At 46.6% G+C, this 22,704-nt stretch overlaps 1 protein-coding gene across 1 annotated transcript in view; it reads right to left on the reverse strand.

Annotated features, from left to right (window-relative positions):
* Positions 1-17,007: 17,007 nt before the first annotated feature.
* The window catches only part of LOC138287135 (cathepsin 8-like), a 123,161-nt gene continuing 117,464 nt past the window's right edge, over positions 17,008-22,704 (reverse strand). Inside the window, exon 8 of the mRNA XM_069227494.1 lies at positions 17,008-17,094. The gene's annotated coding sequence lies outside the window, so the exon portion shown is untranslated. The remainder of the gene's footprint in view (positions 17,095-22,704) is intronic.

Consider the following 22,704-nt stretch of genomic DNA (forward strand, 5'->3'; position numbering starts at 1 on the left):
TCCTACACTCCTCCTGGCATCCAACATGCCATAAACCACAATTGCAACCTGTGCAACCTGCGCTCTCTTATGAGCAGGGCACTCTCTCCTTCCAACCTGTGATTTCCTCTTCCACCCCGTGCTCATCTTTGCACCTGGCAGCGCCCTTTGCACTATGGACCCCGTAAAGCCTTGCACTCTTCTTTGTGCACACACTTCACCCCTTATTAGGCCCTGACACCTACTCTTTTTGCTTTTGTGTTGGGAAAATGACTTCACCAAGCATGTCACTGATGTATAACACAGATACTTCTCCATGGATTTCCACACTACCACTCTCCAACAGTGCCCCTCATCTCTCCATAGCCCCTCTATCACATGCATTTCTTTTTTTATAGCCCCTCATACGAGTATATGGTGACAGAGCACTTTACATCTCACACACATTATCCACAGAAAAAAGGGTCTAAATCAATGCACAGGAAACGTTACACAAGACAAGGTGGATTATGAATTGCATGCCATCCATATTAGCAGGCAGTATATTTTAAGAGTGTGTAGTCTAGAGCAGTATAAACCGAGTATCCACCACAGTGTGTATATATATATATATATATATACATATATATATATATATATACATATATACACATGCACCACCGTAGTTGTAACTTATGAACTGCAAGTAATCAAAGGATCTATGACAAAAGCAGTGACCCACTGAGTTATCTGCATAAATTACTGTGATCTGCATGGCACACATTCTTTGCTGCAGGCACAATAATCATCTGCTCTACTTTAAGATGATTCAAAATTGCCACTAGTCAAAACTCCATCTCTCTCCAGTAGGAACAATTATGACCAGAGTTGTCTTGACATGTTTATTGTTGCCTGAAAACTGTTGGACACACATGAAACTCTGCAGCAGGTACTTTTAAACCCATAGGTTATTTCTAAATAAAGCACCTCCTGAGCTCAGCACCAGTTGCGGCTGAGCCAGTCGCACTGCCCTAAATCCGAACTCACCTTAAAATAATAATTCTCATGCACCTTCCTAATTTTTAGAATGAAAGACATTATGCAAAATACTTCTTCCCTATTATTCCTACCTCCATCAATTCTTAGAAAAGGCATACATTTACTCAAGTACACTTACACCTAAGTTTGAAGTTTTTCTCCAAACCTTTTTTTTATCTCACACAGAATTAAGCTGCAACCATCACATGTTGCCCGGAGTCTTGCAAATTCCAAAAAGCTGGAAATTTACTTAATTCGTACACATAGCAAGTGTATGCTTGAATGTGACACAAGTACATCTGCAGTTGCACTCTTTTTCCCCATGAAGTATCCTCTTCCCCTTGTCCCTAACTGCCAGTACACCTCTGACTGTTTCCAGGGTGCCTGCCAAAAAGTATGTGAAAGCCTACAGTGTTACAAATTTGTGGGTAATATCCTACTTAGGCAGGCGTTCCAACCTGAAACATCCTCAATACACTTTGGAGTTGATTTACGTTTTTTGACATCTTTATTTTACCATAGTTATCCCAGAGTTGTACATTGCCAAAAGTACTAAACCAGCAGACTACTGTTTCATAGATAGTGAGCATATCTTATTTTGAGCCTGTGGTTTCCGGTGCTCAGCACCAGCATTTAATTGTCCACACCGGCACTTATTATAGTCTGACACATGGTGGTGCTGTTCATCTAATTTAGCGATGAACATAACAACAGTTGTTTACTAATTGAATACAAATTAAAAAGTGACTAGTACCTGCCACCCTAGCCATTCTTATAGTGCTGGGTATCTGGAATAGTCTGAGTTGTCACAGTTGTAGGAGTGTGATAGTTGGTAGTTGTGTTGGTACTGTCATTGGCAACCAGGCTGGGGCAATGGGTGGTGCAAGCTGCAGCCGCCTCCTGACGAGGGCCTGGCACTTATTATTATTATTATTTTTTTACAGATTAAGCACTGGTGCAGGGAGAAGCAGGGTACAAAGACAAGACCGCAACCTACGTGATCAGATATTGGTGGCTGACTCGATAATCCACAACCTGCCTTATCCTCTCCCATTCTGCTGGGGGCACACTTAATCTAGCATCTCATCATTGTTGTTCACTTTCAGTTTCCCTATTGGGGGAATCCCTTCCCTGCAGGCACACCAGTTCATAAAAAGGTCCTCCCTCCAAATCCTGCTTTTCCATCTCTCATCACCTCTGCCAATCATCATTACTTCTCTAGGTTACCGGCATCTTTTCATGGTGGTCTAGTGTCTGTGGGATCTGTCAGCACCTGTATCATCCTAGCCCATTCAGCAAGATGTTTTATGAGTGTTAGACTTGGTATCCTTGGCGTGGTCTCCCCTAACCTTTTGCCTTTGTTTCCCAGGTTGTTGGTGTGTGCTGGACTCTGTTTTTTGCTGTTTTCGTTACTCAGGGCACTTTACCACTGCTATCCAGTGCTAAAGTGCAGGTGCTCCTATATAAAATGTGTATGTAATTGGCTTTCTGTAATTGGCATATTTGATTTACAGGTAAGCCCCTAGTACAGTGCACTAGAGGTACCCAGGGCCTGTAAATCAAATGCTATTAGTGGGCCTGCAGCACTGGTTGTGCCACGCACAGGAGTGGCCCGGTAATTATGTCTCAGACCTGCCACTGCAGTTTTAAACTGCCAATTCGACTTGGCAAGCATACCCACTTGCCAGGCCTAAACCTTCCCTTTTCTTACATGTAAGACACCCCTAAGGTAGGCCCTAGGTAGCCCCATGGACAGGATGCAGTGTGTGTTTAAGGTAGGATGTATACTATTGTGTTTTTTATATATCCTGACAGTGAAATACTGCCAAATTCATTTTTCAATGTTGCAAGGCCTATCTCTCTCATAGGTTAACATGGGGGCTGCCTTTAAAAATGATTAAAGCGAAGATTCCCTTTTGGAGCAGATAGACATGTGTAGTTTGGGGTCTCTGAAATCACAATTTAAAAATACATCTTTTAGTAAAGTTGGTTTTGAGACTGTGTGTTTGAAAATGCCACTTTTAGAAAGTGGGCATTGTCTTGCTTAAACCAATCTGTGACTCTGCCTGTTTGTGGATTCCCTGTCTGGGTGGCTGTTTGCGCCTCTCTCTAGAGAGTGACACAAAGGGAGCTGGGGTGTAGCCGGCATATCCTGATGAACCATCTGTGCTAGGAGGGAGGGAAGGAGTGGTCACTTACACCTGAAAGGGCTGTGCCTGCCATCACACAATGCAGTCTCCAACCCCCTGGGGTGTGTCTGGGGCCTGGCCTGGGTAGGGCAGGATTCCACAAACAAGAAAGACTTTCCTTTGAAGTAGGTCTACTTCAAAGGCCAAAATGGGTATAAGAAGAGCACCCAAACCCCTGAAAAGTAGATCACTTCTGGACATCAAGACAAGAGGAACTTCTGCCTGGAGAAGAGCTGAAGAGCTGAGGAGAAGTGCTGCCCTGCCTGTGACTGTGCTTTGTGGAGCTATCATGCAGTTGCTTCTTCTGCCTGTGAAAGGGGACAAAGACTGGACTTTATTGTGCATTCCTGCTTGTGAAGAAATCTCCAAGGGCTTGTCCTGAGCTTGCTTCCTTTTGTTGAAGTCTCAGGGCCATCAAAGACTTCTCCTGCCAGCACCTGGACTCTCTGCTGAGACTCCTGCCCTGCCAAGTGGTGCCCTATCCAGTTCCAAGGGCCTTGGAAGGTGAAGCTGGCAGACCAAGACTGAAAATCCATGCACAGACAGCTGTACAGGGAACATTGCGACGCACCTTCCAAGACGCGGCTGAGAAACGACCGTCCGCCGGCTTCGCAGCTGAAATCAATGCTCCACCTGCATCGCGGCTGGAAGATCGACGCACGTGGTTGAAGAAACGACGCACAACACCCGCTGACGGAGGCTGATAATGTCGCAACCCACATAGCGTGGTTTTGCTGATACCGTGCAGCAGGATTTTTGACGCAAACCTCGCTGGGTGCGGAAAAACGATGCAAAGCATGCCCGGACCCGAGGTGCCTGTCCAGATCGACGCATCGCTTTCCTGCGGAGAGGAAAAACGACACTCACGTACCTGACTGGAGGAGGAACGACGCACGGTCTTGCTTGCAAGTTAGAAATCGACGCATCGTTGGCCTTTTCCGACGCACGCTCGCCAATGCGGTGTTATTTTGATGCAACCCAGGTACTTTTTCACGCTAACAGCGTTAGCACTGTTTTCTAAGGATTTAAGACTCTTTTCGCTTTTTAATTCATAACTTGACTTGTGTATGGGGGATTTTTGTCATTTTGGTCTTGTTTTCTTTAGATAAATATTACCTATTCTTCTAAACCTGTGTAGTGTCATTTTGTAGTATTTTCACTGAGTTACTGTGTGTGTTGGTACAAATACTTTACACCCAGACTCTGAAGTTAAGCCTGCCTGCTTGTGCAAATCTACCAAGGGGGAGTGCTGGGGTTAATTAAGGGTGATTCTCCTTTACCCTGACTAGAGTGAGGGTCCTTTGTTGGACAGGGGGTAACCTGACTGCCAACTAAAGACCCCATTTCGAACATATGTGATCAGCGGTTGGGATTGGACTTGTATTTGTACTTGACATACAGTGATTAAGTGTACACTACTGTTTTCAGTGCAGAGCACTACGTGACCACATACTACTTGTCTTTGTGATTTTCTTGCTTTTTTCTTTTTTTGATTTTTCTCTACGTCCATTTTGTGGACTTTTGAACTCCATTTGGGAACTAGTTTTTCTGCATTTGGAACTTTGCACTTTTAACTCTCCATCATGTCTCAATCTGGGGATGCATCGGCTGGAGCTCCTTTTGATTTAGGGAAACTGGAGAGTTACACAGTGGCCCAATTGAAACAGTTCTGTAAGGATCTTGCCTGCCTCATTAAGAGCTCCACCAGGAAGGAGGAACTGCAAAAGGCACTGTGGGACTGCGTGGCAGCCAAGGACGCTGAGGGGCATACAGAAGATGAAGATGAGGGTGAGGAGGAGGAGGGGGAAGAGGTGCAGAATATTCACAATGGTATTGGGGTGGGCCTGTTCTGTCCGGGGGAGGGTCTCCAGGGCAGGTAGCAGTGTCTCATCTAAGGGCCTTACTCCTGAAGAGTTGGAGGACAGACAGGCAGACAGGGCTCACCAGTTGGAGGTGGAGAAAATGAGGATGGCCACACAGGAGAAAAAGTTATTGTTGGCTCATGAGCTCAGCTTGGGGGAGCTGGGTCAGAGGAGCCAGTCTAGTAAGGATGGTGGCAGAAATAACACAGTACAGCCTGAGAGGAGGGTGCACATTCCTAAGGACCTTGTGAAGGATTACAAGAGGGAGGATGACATACTGTTGTGGTTTAAGGGGTATGAGTCTGCTCTTCATATGAATCTGGTCCCTGAAGCTCACTGGGGGGGGCGGGTCTGTGGAAGCACTTTGAGGTAGAGGGACTCACTTACCCTATCATGAAGGACGCCCTAATCAGTAGGTATGGTCTCACCTCTGATCAGTATAAGGACAAGTTTAGGTCCTATAAGAAGAAGGAATCCCAAACATGGTTGGAATGTGTTGATTCATTCTGCAGGTCACTGGATGGTTGGGTGAAGGGCAGTAAGGTGACAACGTATGAAGGGCTTTACAATATGATTGCTTGGGAGCACTTGTACAGTTTATGTTTTCAAGAGCTGCGCCAGCACCTAATCGACAGCAAGCTGATTGACCCAAGGAAGCTTGCGCAGGATGCGGACCGCTGAGAGAGCACCAGGGTCCAAAAGAGGTATGGGGGCGACCATGCCAAGGGTGGGCAGGGTCCTCTCAGAAGAAAGGGGGGGGTAAGAGGGAGTTCTCTAAAGGGCCCCAATCTGATTCCCAGGGTAAAGATTCCCAGCCCCCCAGTGAGAAGAAGCCATGGTTTTCCAAAGGGAAACCTGTGGCACGGGGTCCCCCACGTAAGTGCTATGCATGTGACCATGTGGGTCATGTGAGGGGGGACCCCAAATGCCCCAAGAGTACACCGGCACCCACTGGCGCGCAATCCCAGGGTTTGGCTGTGTAGCGCTCGGGGAGGAGTTGGTTCCAGGTGGGTGGGAGCCAGCTGAGATTACCCTTGTCTCACTAGGAGACAGTTGAGATGGTCCAGAGAACCCTAGTGCCTGAGTACACTAAGAAGTACAGGCAGTGGGTGACCATCAATGGACAGAGGGTGGAGGCTCTGAGAGACACAGGAGCTAGTGTGACTATAGTGAGGAGTCACCTGATATCTGAAGAGCAGATAGATCCCTGGGTACTTCACCAAGTAGTTGCAGTAGACAACTCGGAGCGCATGTGCAGAGTGGCGCAGGTTCCCTTTGAATGGGGGGGTCTCAGGTTCCTTGAAGGTAGCTGTGAGTCCAATCATGCCTGTAGATTGTTTGCTTGGCAATGACCTGGAGGATTCCCCTTGGAAGGAGGTGGAACACAGGTCACACTTGGAGAAGTTGGGTCTGCCTGGGTGGGAATGCGTATCTACCAGGTCTTTGGCAGCCCGTCAGGCTGATCAGGAGACCCTGGAGCCTGAAAGAGTGGCCTAGGTGTCTGCCAGAAGGAGGAAGGGCAATGGGCACGGGAAACCGGACCCAGAGGTTCCCATGATCCAGGAGGAGGCTGAACCTGAGGGGGAGGCCTTGGAGCCTACAGGGGAACAGGTGGCTGAACTGGGTGAGGTCCCTGAGTTGTCAAAGTGGCAGCAGGTAGGACGGCTCATCAGGGAAGCATTCTGTGAGGCACAGAAGTCATGCCCTACACTGGAGGGTTTGCGGCAGCAGGCTGCAGACCAGGCGTCTGGCAAGGAGCCTGGATCACATTTGATCACATTTGATTTACTGGGATGATGGCCTCCTATGTAGGGAGCCTAAGGTTCCTGAGTCTTGGCCAGCCTGTGTGCTGATGGTAACCCAGTGCTTCAGAGCCTTCCTACTGGGTCTGGCTCATGACGTGCCTTTAGCTGGGCATTTGGGGCAGGACAAGACCTTTGAGCGGCTTGTCACCCACTTCTATTGGCCCAAATGCGCAGGCACTCTGATGCTCATTGTAGGTCTTGCCCAACTTGTCAGGCAAGTTTCAAGAGTGGGGGGAAATGTAAAGCCCCCCTACAACCTTTTCCTGTTGTTAGTACCCCTTTTGAAAGGATTGGTATTGACATTGTGGGTCCTCTGGATTCCAAGACAGCCATGGGCAACAGGTTTATCCTGGCCTTGGTGGACCATGCGACCCGGTACCCAGAAGCCTTTCCTTTAAGATCAATCACTGCCCCTGTGGTGGGCCGTGCCTTGATGGGAGTTTTTACCCGCATGGGGTTCCCCAAGGAAGTGGTGTCCGATAGGGGTGCCAACTTCATATCAACGTATATGAAGTCTCTGTGAAAGGTGTGAAGGGTAACCTACAAGTTCACCATACCTTACCACCCCCAAAGCAATGGTCTGGTTGAGAGATTCAACCGCACCTTGAAGGGCATGATAATGGGCCTGTCAGAGCCCTTGAGGCAGAAGTGGGACTCCTCTTGCAATGCCTTCTGTTCGCTTACAGGAAGGTGCCTCAAAAGGGACTTGGCTTTAGTCCTTTTGAGTTGATTTATGGCCACGCTGTGAGGAGACCTTTAAGTCTGGTAAAGGAGGCTTTGGAAAAAGCTCATTGTAAAACCCCCCTGGATGTATTCAGTTACATGCTGGATCTGAGAAACCAGACTGCCCGCTTCAGGAGTCTCGCACAGGAGAACCTAGAAGCAAGCCAGGAGGATATGAAACGCTGGTATGACCAGAATGCCACTCTGGTCGAGTTTCAACCTGGTCAAAAGGTGTGGGTGATGGCCTCAGTGGAGCCTGGGGTGCTCCAAGACAAGTGGACTGGGCCATTTGAAGTGGTGGAGCACAAGAGTGAAGTCACCTACCTGGTGGACTTGCAGACTCCCACGAACCCTTTGAAGGTCCTGCATGTGAACCGGCTCAAGCCACACTTTGAGCAGACTGAATTGTCTGTGCTCCTAGCAACAGATGATGGGGTGGAGGAGAAGAGTGAGCCTCTTTCTGACCTCCTGTCTGTAGGAGAGAAAGATGGGTCTGTGGAGGGAATGAACCTCTCCCCCTCCCTGACTACAGAGCAGCAGAGGGACTGTCACGAGGTGCTAGTACAGTTCGACTCACTGTTCTCCTTGATTTCCAGGGCCACACACTTGTGCACACATGATGTGGACACTGGGGACAGTACACCCATTAACAAAAGGTTTACAGGGTGACTGACAAGGTCAGGGCTAGCATCAAGGATGAGGTATCCAAGATGTTAACCCTTGGGGTTATTGAGCACTCCAGCAGTCCTTGGGCCAGCCCTGTGGTTTTGGTCCCAAAAGCTGCTGCTCCCGGTGCCACCCCAGAACTCCGGTTCTGCGTGGACTACCGGGGTCACAATGCGGTCACTAAAACTGACACGCATCCCATCCCCCAAGCTGATGAGCTTGTAGATCGGTTGGGAGCTGCCAAATACCTCAGCACGGTTGATTTAACGTCTGGGTATTGGCAGATTGCCTTGACTGAGGTGGCCAAGGAGAGGTTTGCATTTTCCACCCCAGATGGGCACTTTCAGTTTAAGGTGATGCCATTTGGGATGAAAAATGCCCCTGCCACCTTTCAGAGGTTGGTCAACCAGGTGTTGGCTGGGCTGGATGAGTTTAGTGCCACCTACCTGGATGACACTGCTGTCTTCAGTTCCACATGGGAGGAACATTTGCAACACCTATGCAAAGTGTTGGAGGCTCTGCAAAAGGCAGGCCTCACTATTAAGGCAAGCAAATGCCAAATAGGGCAGGGTTCTGTGGTGTACCTGGGAAACCAGGTGGGGAGTGGCCAGGTGGCACCCCTACAGCCAAAGATTGATACTATTTAGGCTTGGGAGCCTCCCAAGACCCAGACTGATGTGAGAGCCTTTTTAGGTCTCACAGGAAACTATAGAAGGTTTGTCAAGGGGTATGGCACAATTGTTGCTCCCTTGACTGAGTTGACTTCCAAAAAGCAGCCCAGAAAGGTGATCTGGACTGAGTTTAGCCAGATGGCTTTTGATGCCCTGAAGGCTGCCATGTGCACAGCACCTGTGCTGAAGGCACCTGACTATTCCAAGGAGCTTGTTGTGCAAACAGACACCTCAGAGCATGGTATTTGAGCAGTACTATCACATCTTAATGAAGAGGGCCTAGATCAACCTGTAGCCTTCATTAGCAGGAGGTTACTTCCCAGGGAACGTAGGTGGAGTGCCATAGATCGTGAAGCTTTTGCTGTGGTCTGGGTGCTGAAGAAGCTAAGACCTTACTTGTTTGGGACTCACTTCTGGGCTCAGACCGACCACAGACCCCTCAGATGGTTAATGCAGATGAGGGGTGAGAATCCAAAATTGTTGAGGTGGTCCATTTCCCTACAGGGATGGTTTTTACGGTGGAACACCGCCCTGGCACAGAACACACCAATGCTGATGGTCTGTCCAGATTCTTCTGCCTTAGTGATGAGAAATCCCATGAGGTTGGGTAGTTGCTCTCCACTTTCAGCTAGGGGGGACACGTGTTAGACTTGGCATCCTTGGCGTTGTCTCCCCTAACTTCTTGCTTCTGTTTACCAGGTTGTGGATATGTGCTGCACTCTGTTTTTGCTGTTTTTGTTACTGTGGGCACTTTACCACTGCTATCCAGTGCTAAAGTGCATGGGCTCCTATATAAAATGTGTATGTAATTGGCTTTCCATGATTAGCATATTTGATTTACTGGTAAGTCCTTAGTACAGTGCACTAAAGGTACCCAGGACCTGTAAATCAAATGCTACTAGTGGGCCGGCAGCACTGGTTGTGCCACTCGCATGAGTAGCCCTGTAATTATGTCTCAGGCTTGCCACTGCAGTGTCTGTATGTGCAGTTTTAAACTGCCAATTCGACTTGACAAGTGTACCCACTTGCAGGGCTAAACCTCCCCTTTTCTTACATGTAAGACACCCCTAGGGTAGGCCCTAGGTAAACCCATGGGCAGGGTGCAGTGTATGTTTAAGGTAGGACATATACTTATGTGTTTTATATGTCCTGACAGTGAAATATTGCCAAAATCTGTTTTTCACTGTTGCAAGGCCTGTCTCTCTCATAGGTTAACATGGGGGCTGCCTTTAAAAATGATTAAAGCGTACATTCCCTTTGGAAGCAGATAGACATGTGGAGTTTGGGCTCTCTGAACTCTCAATTTAAAAATACATCTTTTAGTAAAGTTGTTTTTGAGATTGTGTGTTTAAAAATGGCACTTTTATCAAAAGGGCATTTTTTTGCTTAAACCATTCTGTGACTCTGCCTGTTTGTGGATTCCCTGTCTGGGTTAGTTTGACCGTTGGGCTGTTTGCACCTCTTTCTAGACAGTGACACAAAGGGAGCTGGGGTGTAGCCTGCATATCCTGAAGATCCGTCTGTGCTAGGAGGGAGGGGAGGAGTGGTCACTTACACCTGAAAGGGCTGTGCCTGCCCTCACACAATGCAGTCTCCAGCCCCCTGGTGTGTGTCTGGGGCCTGACCTGGGCAATGCAGGATTTCACAAAAAGAGAGACTTTCCTTTGAAGGAGGCCTACTTCAAAGGCCAAAATGGGTATAAGATGAGCACCCAAACCCCTGAAAATTAGATCAATTCTGGACATGAAGAGGAACCTCTGCCTGGAGAAGAGCTGAAGAGCTGAGGAGAAGTGCTGCCCTGCCTGTGACTGTGCTTTGTGGAGCTAACCTACAGTTCTGCTTCTGCCTGTGCAAGGGGACAAAGACTGGACTTTGTTGTGCATTCCTGCTTGTGAAGAAATCTCCAAGGGCTTGTCCTGAGCTTGCCTCCTGTTGTTTAAGTCTCAGGGCCATCAAAGACTTCTTCTGCCAGCACCTGGACTCTCTGCTGATACTCCTGCCCTGCCAAGTGGTGCCCTATCCAGTTCCTGGGGCCTTGGAAGGTGAAGCTGGCTGACCAAGACTGAAAACCCATGCACAGGGAGATTTTCGACTCACCTTCCGAGGCGCAGCTGAGAAACGACGTGCCGCCGGCTTCGCAGCTGAAAATCTATGCTCCACCTGCATCGCGGCTGGTAGATCGACGTACGCAGCTGGAGAAACAACGCGCAACACCCGCTGACGGAGGTTGATAACGTCTCAACCCACATAGCGCGGTTTTGCTGATACTGTGCGGCAGGATTTTCGATGCAAACCTCGCTGAGTGCGGAAAAACTACGGAAAGCCTGCCCGGACCCGAGGTGCCTGTCTGGATCAATGCATCGCTCTCCTGCGGAGAGGAAAAACGACACACGCGGACCTGACCGGAGGAGGAACGACGCACGGTCTCGCTTGTGAGTGAGAAATCAACGCATGACTGGCCTTTTCTGACGCACGCTTGTCCTTGCAGTGTTATTTTGACGCAACCCAGGTACTTTTTCACGCTAACAGCGTTAGCACTGTTTTCTAAGGATTTAAGACTCTTTTTGCTTTTTACTTCATAACTTGACTTGTGTATGGTGGATTTTTGTCAGTTTGGTCTTGTTTTGTTTAGATAAATTTTACCTATTTTTCTAAACCTGTGTTGAGTCATTTTGTAGTGTTGTCACTGAGTTACTGTGTTTGTTGGTACAAATACTTTACACCTAGACTCTGAAGTTAAGCCTGCCTGCTTGTGCCAAGCTACCAAGGGGGCGAACGGGGGTTAACTAAGAGTGATTCTCTTTTACCCTGACTAAGGTGAGGGTACTTACTTGTACAGGGGGTAACCTGACTGCCAACCAAAGACCCCATTTCTACAATGAGTTTGTCCCTTCTACTTCCCTTCAGGTGACATTCCAGTGCCAGCGCCCATTTATCCATTTATGCATAGCTATATGCGGTCCCCTTGGCCTTATCCATTGTATCTCTAACTGCCTCTTTGCTAATACAGTGAACAACATGAGAACCCTATGTCTAAGCTTGCCTCTCTTTTGTCTTAGGACGATGCCAAAAACACTGCTTTAGGAGGAAATCAAAAGTCACCCTGTTATAGGGTGCAGCTCGAACAGACTATGGGGGTCATTTTGACCCCGGCGGGCGGCGGTCGCCGCCCGCCTGGAGGGAACTGCCATATGGCCGCTCCGCGGTCGAAAGACCGCGGAGGCCATTCTGGCTTTCCCGCTGGGCTGGCGGGCGACCCCCAGAAGGCCGCCCGCCAGCCCAGCGGGAAACCCCTCCCCACGAGGAAGCCGGCTCCGAATGGAGCCGGCGGAGTGGGCATGTGCGACGGGTGCAGTTTGCACCCGTCGCGTATTTCAGTGTCTGCTAGGCAGACACTGAAATACACAGTGGGGCCCTCTTACGGGGGCCCCTGCCGTGCTCATGCCATTGGCATGGGCACGGCAGGGGCCCCCAGGGGCCCCGCGGCACCCCCTACCGCCATCCTGTTCCTGGCGGGCGAACCGCCAGGAACAGGATGGCGGTAGGGGGTGTCAGAATCCCCCATGGCGGCGCAGCAAGCTGCGCCGCCATGGGGGATTCCAAGGGCAGCGGTAAACCGGCGGGAGACCGCCGGTTTACCCTTTCTGGCCGCGGCAGAACCGCCGCGGTCAGAATGCCCTTCGGAGCACCGCCGGTCTGTCGGCGGTGCTCCCGTGGCCGGTGACCCTGGCGGTCACCGGCCGCCAGGGTCAGAATCAGGCCCTTAGTGTGCTTAAAAGGAGAAAAGCCACCGGTTTGATTGTTTGAATAACTCTAAAGAAATTGCACTATAACAATAGCAAAAATGTGCAAACGTGTAATGTACTCGCTTGTAAAGTGCAGAGGCTCTGGTTTGTACCACAAAATGTGCACATATGGACACGCTGCATTAGATAAAAGTTTTTTAAAAGACATAAAAAATAAAAAAATGACAACACATTAAAATATAACATTGCTCTTTATTAATAGTACAGCGAATTGAGCAGTACAAGATACCGATTAGCAGACACAAGCGTTTTGCCAGAATGGTGCATTTTATCGAAAGTACATATTAAAAATATTTTTCACAAAATTAACTCTGCCTCTCAGGAATTTGATTATCTCTTGCTAGGCCAAGTCAGAGGTGCAGGGTGTGACCGCAGGATAACAGTTTCTCATGAAAGAACACACATTAAGGAATTCACACAATAAAAATATCCTTCAGAGCTTCCCAATTACCTCTTTCTCTTCATCTATGATTAATATCTGTGTTTGCCGGGAGGGAGAGATTAGGATGGGGGTAGGTTTTATTTCTACTGGCGGAATAGATAGAAGTTCTGTGTTTTTTTGCAGTGAAATTTAGGCCTGTTTTGTCGCTAGGAAAGTTTGTCATGGAAAAATCCCTTAAGAGATGTTTTTAAATTTTTCAGTACATAATGGACACCTTTGCAGACCTTAAGAAGTTTTACTATGTTTACAAACATCCATTAAAACTTTACAAAACGTGTGGAACGGGAGAGGGGAACAATTTCACTCTCCTAAGTAACATTGTAAGTCATGCAAATCAAAATCTTTACACTGTATGTGCATTCGGACTGTAGTCATTGTTTGTTCACTATGATGAAAAATCCTTTCATGAAGACCAAAGGGTAAAATCTGAACATCAAAGGCTGCAACAATAGAAACTTCAAAAGCATAGACAGCAGAAATGTCGACCATGTAAAAATATCTTCCTTCAGACATTGAGGGCCTTATTTAGAGTTTAGCAGATGGGGTTACTCCGTCACAAACATGACGGATATCCCTACCGCCATATTACTATCACATTATATCCTATGGGAATCATAATATGGCAAACAGGATATCCATCACGTTCGTGATGGAGTGACCCATCTGCCAAATTCTACATCTGGCCCTAAGGGCCTGATTTAGATTTCAGCAGACTGGTTAATCCGTCACTATGGTGACAAACATCCTGCCCGCCAAACTATACATCCCATTATTTCCTAAGGAGAAATCTGTCATCGTTATGAAGGAGTAACCCGTCCACTGAAATCTAAATCAGGCCCTTTGTTTTATTCCCAGTCACTCCAGTGAGCACTTTCCTTCAAATATTGCGAGACAAGAGTTATGCTAAATTTAGACATTTTAAGCTGGACCAAATGTATGTGTGTTTGATATTTTGGCATTGTATATTTTTTTACTTTACATTTTTCCACTTTTATAGTTTTGGTATGTAATTTGACAGGTCACTTATTAAAATGGGACCTGTCAGCGCTCTACGCCCTCCCTCAACCTTACAAACTTAGGCCCATATTTATACTTTTTTTGAGCGCTGCATTTGCGCTGCTTTTTAACGCAAAAGAGGCACAAAACTTACAAAATACAATAGTATTTTGTAAGTTTGTGCTGCTTTTGCGTAAAAAAATGACACAAATGCGGCGCAAAAAAAGTATAAATATGGGCCCAAGTCCCCCCAACAAAAATCCCCTGTACGATGAAGGTAATCAAACAACAAAATCCAATTTTGTACATGTTTACCTTTAAACATAAGATTACAACACAGGTGGTTTTCACTTTTGCTCTTTACTGGACACAAATGTTTCTTGCCTGTGAATGCGTGACAACGATAACACAGCTCAGTCATGGAAGCAAGCTCTCCTCTCATTGGTCAAACGGATGATTGCTAATTAACATGATGAAACTTGCTATTCTTCCTTACGGGGGCCCAGAACGTCAGCGGTGATGGCATCATCAGCAATTTTACATTGGTTGTCATTGCGTAGAACTTTTCCGTAGCCATTTTTTCCCCAATCGGTCCCCCAGCTGTAAACAATAGGAATAATATATTGATAACATAATACCATGTTAAAAGCAAGATTCTAACGATAACAACATAAATAAATCTGTGAAATGTTTTAAAGATATGCTTGAATGGTAATCAGTTTTACCTACAGTGCTTAATTTGTAACAGAATGAGGGTCGGTGCCCAAAGCTCTCCTCGGAAACCTGTGGCTGGTGCCTTTAAATGTCAGTACAAATAGCAAGGAGGTGTAGCCTTACATCGTCCTCACGGCACTTCCACCCACTACCAGACACTCTCTGCCCCTTTATGTCACTTGTACAGGCTCCTGCTTTTTCTCAATTGCAAAATTTTCCCATCTTTCTCTTCCTACTTTTTTTCTCCTTTTTGTGTTTTCCCTGCTCGTGTTCAATGTCTGATAAGATGAAAAAAGGAATGCTCCCCAAAAATGAGTACCGGTGGGCCCCACTGCCAACCACCGACTCAATATTAAACAGTATTTATATCTGAGGATTCCTCTCTGTCATCCCATTAAAACTGGGTTTCAAGCCCAGTTTTCGTTTTCTATGAGCACCGCAGGCCTTTACTCCAAGATACTGAGACAATTTGCTGACAATATCGAGTCTGCTCAAACATCCTGAACCAATTTCCGTTATTTACCAGATCATATGTTTCTTTGCACCACTAGTGTTGACATTTTTGACAGTGGATGCTGCTCGCCTGCAGTTGCTTTTGGACTTTGGAACCAGGTACTGTTAGCAGAAATGAACTCTCCCACCCTTGGAGTAAAAATTACAATATTGGCCTCCAAGACCAAAATGCAAGACCATGAGGTCACCTGTGAACAAGCAAAGTGTACTTTGGCCTCTAATGGCGGCCCTTGTAAAGAGCAATAATTAGCTGCTCTTCTTGAGGCTGAAATAGACAGACGGTGGCACTAATGACGTCATTTATGTCCCATTTGATGAATTGCATGAAACATGCAATGCACTGATATAATGGCAAGGCCCATTAGCTACCTTGTGGGCTACTCCATTGATCGGTGTTTCCCTAGGCAGCAAAGCGTTTAGTTCATAAAAAATTAGGTATAAAAAGAATCCAGCCGGTCATAGTGATGTGGATAGGCTGATCACGCACCGTCCATAGATCATTTCTCTTTTGCCTGTAATTCAAACATTGAAACCTCCCTTCAGGTTTTATTCACAGCTGCTCTTGCGGCAGATGCACCACCCAAACTCAGGGGCATATTTATACTCTGTTTGCGATGGATTTGCATCATTTTTTTTTACGCAAATCTGGCGCAAATGTAACTCCATATTTATACTTTGGTACTAGACCCATCTAGCGTCAAAGTTATGGAGTTTGCGTCATTTTTTGGACGTGGAAACCTACCTTGCGTCAATGAGATGCAAGGTAGGCGTTCCCGTGAAAAAATGACTTTAAGGCATTTGCGCCTTATTTATCCTCCCACGCAAAAATGACGCACAGGAGGAGGAGGGCCTTAAATAATAGCACTAAGCCTGTTTAGCGCAATTATTTAACGCCTGGGTGAGGGCAGGCATTAGGGGACCTGTGGGCTCATTTCCATGGTCAGAGACATGGAAGCTGTCCACAAGTGCCCTTCCCTGCACCCAGGGACACCCCCTGCCACCCTCACCCACCCATGGAGGACACCCATGGATGGGGGGACCCATCTACAGTAAGAAGAGGTAGGTATTTTAATTTTTTTTTTTAATGCCATCGGGGGGTCTAACTTGTGCCCCCCTACATGGCACTGTACCCAATGACCATGCCCAGGAGACATAAGTCCCCTGGGCATGGCCATTGGGAATGGGGGCATGACTCCTGTCTTTGCTAAGACAGGAGTCATGTCAATGGGGGATGAGCGTCAAAATATGACGCTTGTCAGGTTAGAGTTAATATTTTTGATGGTAACCTGACTTGCACCATTCTTTGACGCACAACCCCTATTCTTCCCTACGCCTCCGCTGCTCAGTTAGCGTCATTTATTTTGACGCTAACCAGGTCTTAGCGCTGGCTAGCGTCATTCCTTAAATATGATGCCTGGCTGGCGCATAGGAAAGACGGTAGCCGGTGTTAAACTTTTTGAAAGAAACCTGCGCTAATGCAGGTTTGCCTCAAAAAGTGTAATTCCAATCCCAAAGTTAGAGTGGAGCAGGGGCTTCACTGTAGGACTGGTCCAGTGAGAGGGAATCAATGTGGTCCAAGGAGAAAAGGATTTTATTTCTGCACAAGCTCACCTGTTCTTGATTATCCAGTAATCTTCACCGTCTTCTGTTCCATAACCGACAATGATGAAGGCATGGTTGGCTTCTTTTGCACACTTTCCATCATATATCCCTAGGAAAAACAAACTAGAAAGTTAGAGGTAGTCTAAACCTAAAAATGCAAAATAATCTCCACATCTGCAACCCCCCTTTAATTACTATGTGTAATCTGCACAACATATACTAATTGATTCGTTTAAAGATAATTATCACCAGTTATAAAAGGGAATATAATGCATGCCTCATTTTGCTTAGTAAAATAAATATTGATTATTTGATGGGAAAAAAGTAATGACATTTGCATGTGATTACTAAATGTTGTTGTTGTAAAAGTGAAGCTCCACTTAACCTATTATACCACACTTCAAGTTGCTTGCTAAAAAATGCCTGTGGGGGCCTAACATCTCAATTATGGTAACTAGTCATGTGCTTGACCGTGCGGGTGGTGGTCCCCAAGGAGAGGATTGGAAACTTCAACTATTCCATGTGGAAGGGGATAGGATGCCTGCATTTTTGTAGTGGCTGCACACCATTACAAAAGGAAAAATATGGAGACACTGCAACCGTACTGATAAGAGACTCCTTTGGAGGCTGGCACAAAAACATCAGATAGACTGGGGAGACATCTTCTGCAATTGCAATTTTCAAGGGTGATAACTAGCAATCCCTTGAAGTGAGCCAACAGTTACTGGAATCAGGAACATATATTTATGCTTTTGGAAAGTTTTATATTTCTCTTGTATTGTGCTGTGTTCAAAGGTACTGTAGAAGAGACACGTGTGGAGTTTGCTGTCAAGTAATTAGGGATTTCATTTGTCAATGACAGAGAATGAAATGACTAGGTTTAGAAGTGAGACCATCACCATCATATATTTATTAAGTTGCATTCAAACATCAGGACAATATGCATCATTAAAAACAATAAACTACAATCTAAGACAATGGTGACAACTGACTGAAAACACTGACAAGGCACTGCAGCACCCCCCAAACAACCATGGAGTCCAGAAGGTGAACGAGAACTAAAGAGGCCTTTAAAATGTGCATTTATCTTATCACATTTGCTGTGCGTTCAACGATAAAGGTCATATATCAGGATATGTCTTCGGACAAATTATTGCTTATTCTTTTAACATGGGGACTGGTGTTTACGTTTCCTTCTCTGATTCCAACGTTAGAGGGTTGAGTGAAGTGAAATATGTGACAATCTTGCTGTGGTACATGGAAAGTGAAAGGAAAAGCTGTAGTATGTCAGTTGTTTTCTAAAACATAACAATTCCTTTAGCACATTGGATTTTTGCTAGTCAAGAGGTTTCTATTACTTCAAAGTGCTCCCAGTTAGGATGGACCTATCACATGCTGGTATCATTTAGGGTTCAGGGGATACAGCTGATGGAATATATTCAAAGCTCCCATAAGAGTAGAAGAATTTGGTGTAAAATTAGAACGGAGGAGTTTGTTCATGCCCTGGAGAAGTTTAAGAAGACAGGTTTGTTAGAACTAGTCTCACATGGGGAGAATTTTAATAATTGGGTCAGGTTTGCGGTGGATGAGGGTGTCCCCATGACGAGAACCAGCTCAAAAGGAAGAATGAAACCCCCGGCCCTGTGGTACTCAAAGGAGCTGAAGGAGCTCCAAAGGCAGTGTAGAAGGCAGAAGAGGAAATGGAAACTGATCTTGGTGATGGAAAAGAAAATCAAACACAGGTAGCTTACAGAAAAATATAGAAGTGAAATTAGGGAGGCTAAAGCAAGATGTTTTGCTCAAAAAATCATATCAACTATGAATGTCCCGGAGGAGCTTTTCAGCACAGTTCACCCCCTTATGTCTGCCTGGCTACATCAAGAAGTTGAGAATTCACAAGCCTTTTGCAACAGAGTAGCTCAGTTCTTCAATGAGAAAATCTTGAAGATCCATGCTGAGTTTCCTGCTCCTTTGGGTGTTCCAAGTGACTCCGGGCTCCAGTTAGACCAGAGTGAAGGTAGGGCAGATTTAGAACAACCTACCCCAATTTGTTTGGCCAGATTCTCCACGCTGCCTGCGCTTAAGATCAGGACTCTGCCTACAAGTATTACCTCAGGTTCCCTGGATGACCCATGTCTGCCCAGGGTCCTGCAGCTGGTGCCAGACCTCATTGCGGATGTCCTGAAGATGATTTTTGCTCTTGAATAGACCTGTGTGCCCACAGGTCTGGAAGGAGGTGTGGTTATCCTGCTGAAAAAGAAACCCAATAGGGACTCCAGTGACTTGAAAAATCTACATTTGATCTCTCTGTTGCCTTCTCCTGCAAATATCTTGGAGAAGCATGTAATCCAGAAATTAGCCAATTTTCTCCTTGATCATGATCTCTTGGACCCCTCGGAAAATGGGTTCAGGAAGAATCACAGTACTGAATCAGCACTCATCATCACTGTGGATCTTATCCTGAGGCTACTGGATCAGGACGGTGCAGCTATCCTGGTGTTGCTTGACCTATCTGCAGCTTTCAACACCATTTCTCCAGCTCTGATGGTGCAAAGTCTGTGCAGGCTGGGCTGAAGGATGTGGCGCTGAAGTTGCTGGAGTCCTTCCTGTATGGTAGATCGATCACAGTGAGTTGTGGTGATTTCAGAGCAGCCCCCTTTCAGCTTACCTGTGGAGTTCCCCAAGGGTCATCCCTTAGCTCAACTTTATTTATTTTGTATGTTGCCCCCCAAGGGGGGAACCTAGTACAATCTTTTGGGTTTCAGGTGTTATCCTATGTGGACGATACCCAGATCATTATTTCTATCTCAAATGAATGGGAAGAGGCAGTGAACAGGTTTCAGGCTTGTATGCAGGAAGTCAGCAGGTGGATGAGAGAGAACTGGCTGAAAATGAATGGGGAATAAACTGAGATTGTGGTATTTGGAATGGACAGATCCATCTGGACTGAGCGGTGGTGGCCTGAGGATTGCGGTTCTCTACATGTCCTATTAACGGCGTGAAGTTCGATAACACCTTGACCTTTGACACTCAGGTTAATAGAACAGTTAGTCCATGTTTCTGGTTGATTAGAATCTTGAAGAAAATGTTGCCACTTCTGTCAAAAGAGCTTAGGGTTCCGGTGGTCTTAGCTCTTGTTTCATCTCGACTGGACTACTGTAATGCCCTTTATGTAAATATCAATCAGCTCTTGTTAAACAAGCTTGGAATCATCCAGAATGTGGCCGCTCGCTTAGTCTTGGGACTACCTAAACATTCCTCGATCACAGAAGGGCTATAACACCATCACTGGCTGCCTATAAAGAAATGGGTATCCTTTAAGGCACTCTTCCTGATGCATAAAGCTCTTCACTTGCTGGGCTTGGGCTATTTTAAGATTACTGTGAATTAGTATGTTTCTGGGGGGACATGTGAGATCCGCAGGTTGACACCAGGTGGTTGTACCACAGTGAAAGAAAGCCAGGTGGGAAGAAAGGGTCTTCTCAGTACCTACTGTGAGACTGTTGAACTCCCTTCCCTGAACATATCCGCAGCCCTAGTGCACACTTACTGTTTCACAAACAACTTAAACCATGGTTGTTTACTTCTTAGGAGCTGGTAGGGGCTACTTCGGAGTGGTCTGCTTGTATTGGATTGTCTTTGGATCACCTGGTTCTCTCTCTACTCCCTAGCGCTTTGATACCTTTTTGGTCTAATGCACTTTAGAAATGAAACAAACACAAATACAAATGATACGCATTTGATGAAACCCGATATACATACATTATAATTTGTGTGCTATATAGTTTTATCTGTAAAACTGCATCAGGGTAAAGTTTGTGACAATTTCAATGAAAAAGGTGCTGTCTTTAAATGTCAGTGTCCTAAGACACCATGCTTTAGTAATATGATTGTGACAGTATGCTCCAAAGTGCACAATGGCTACATGCCACACTCTTACCACACTCCTGCTGAATGGGTGCAACTCATTTTTTGTACTTTATGTGACACTTGGCCAATGCCTGTGACTTCACTGATGCAACACTGACCACTGCACCACCACTCTGAAAATTGTTCCAGCACCACTGATTGATAGTGAACCCATTGCACATTATCTTTGCAAAGCATTGAGGTCCAAACAACCCAAAAGCCACTGGTCTGCAAATAGCTTAAATTGCTGATTTGCAACTCTCACCCATTTAGATCGTGCATTGATGTTTAATTGATGTTTAATTGCCTTTTTGTATGAAAGGGTGTAGGAAAGAAGCCTCTTTCTAGCTTGGTTACCCCCACTTTTCACCTGTTTGTCAGTGTGTTTGACTGTGTCTACTAGGATCCTGCTAATCTGAACCCCAGTAGTTATACTCCCTTAAATTATGGTTGTTGCATACTGGTAACCCAGTATTTCTACCACAATTGGCATACTGGTGCCCCCTATAAATCCCTCGTATATAGTACTTAGGTACCCAGGGCATTGGGGTTCCAGGGGATCCCTATTGGCTGCAGCATATTTTTGTCACCCATAGGGAGCCCATGCAAAGGTTTCTGCAGGACTGCCATTGCAGCCTGTGCGAAAAGGTGCATGCACCCTTTCACTGCCATTTACACTGCACAGGTCACTTATAAGTCACCTCTATAGCAGGCCCTCCAACCCTGAGGGCAGGGTGCAGAGTACCTGTGTGTGAGGGCACCCCTGCACTAGCAGAGGTGCACCCACGACTTCCAGGACAATTCTACCAGACTTTGTGAGTGTGGGGACACCATTTTATGTGTGTACTGGACATAAGTTACTTCCTATGTCCAGCTACATAATGGTAACTCCGAACATAGTCATGTTTGGTATCAAACATGACGGAATCATACCCCCATGCTTTGGCAAGCATTGGTTGTATGATCCCATGCACTCTGCGGGCTCCTTAGAGGACCCCCAGTAGTGCCATTACAGCCTTCTGAGGTTTTCCAAGCTGCCACCTCACAGACAGGTTTCTGCCCTCCTGTTGCTCAAGCAGCTTGAGCACAGGAAGGCAAAACAAAGGATTTCTGATGGGAGGGCTGGGTGTTACACCCTCTCCATTTGGAAATAGATGTTACAGGCTTGGGAGGCTTACATAATCCAGCCTACACCAGTTCAGGGAACCCCAGTCCCTGCTCTGGAGCGAAACTGGACAAAGGAAAGGGGAGTGACCACTCCCCTGTCCATCACCACCCCAGGGGTGGTGCTCAGAGCGCCGCCAGAGGGTCCCTGAGTTTTGCCATCTTGTATTCCAAGTTGGCAGGGAAATCTGGGAGCATCTGAGTGGCCAGTGCCAGCAGGTGATGCCAGAGCCCTACCCTAATAGGTGCTTACCTGTTTAGCTGACCAATTCCCCTTTCAGGGCTATTTAGGGTCTCTCTCTTGGGTGGTTCTTCGGATTGGGATTACAAGACTCCAGCAGAAATCCTCTGCATCCTCTACTTCACCTTCTCACCGAAGGAACTGTATCTGGACCCTCCAGGAACTCTACAAACTGCAACAACGAAGCAAAGATGACTTCTGCAACATTGTATCTTTAGTTCCTACCAGCAACTGTTCCCCGGTCGTGCATCCTCAGAGGACAGCCTGTCTTCAGCCTGCACCAGAAGAGCGAAGGAACCTTCCTTGGAGTGAAGGAGTCACCCCCTTGCTTCAGCATGTACCTCACTGCTTTGACGACCGGCTGTGTGGATCCCCCCTCCTGATGAGCTGCGTGGATCCTGCATC

Source organism: Pleurodeles waltl, chromosome 4_1 (assembly GCF_031143425.1).
Source record: "Pleurodeles waltl isolate 20211129_DDA chromosome 4_1, aPleWal1.hap1.20221129, whole genome shotgun sequence".
NCBI classification, from domain to species: Eukaryota; Metazoa; Chordata; class Amphibia; order Caudata; family Salamandridae; genus Pleurodeles; species Pleurodeles waltl.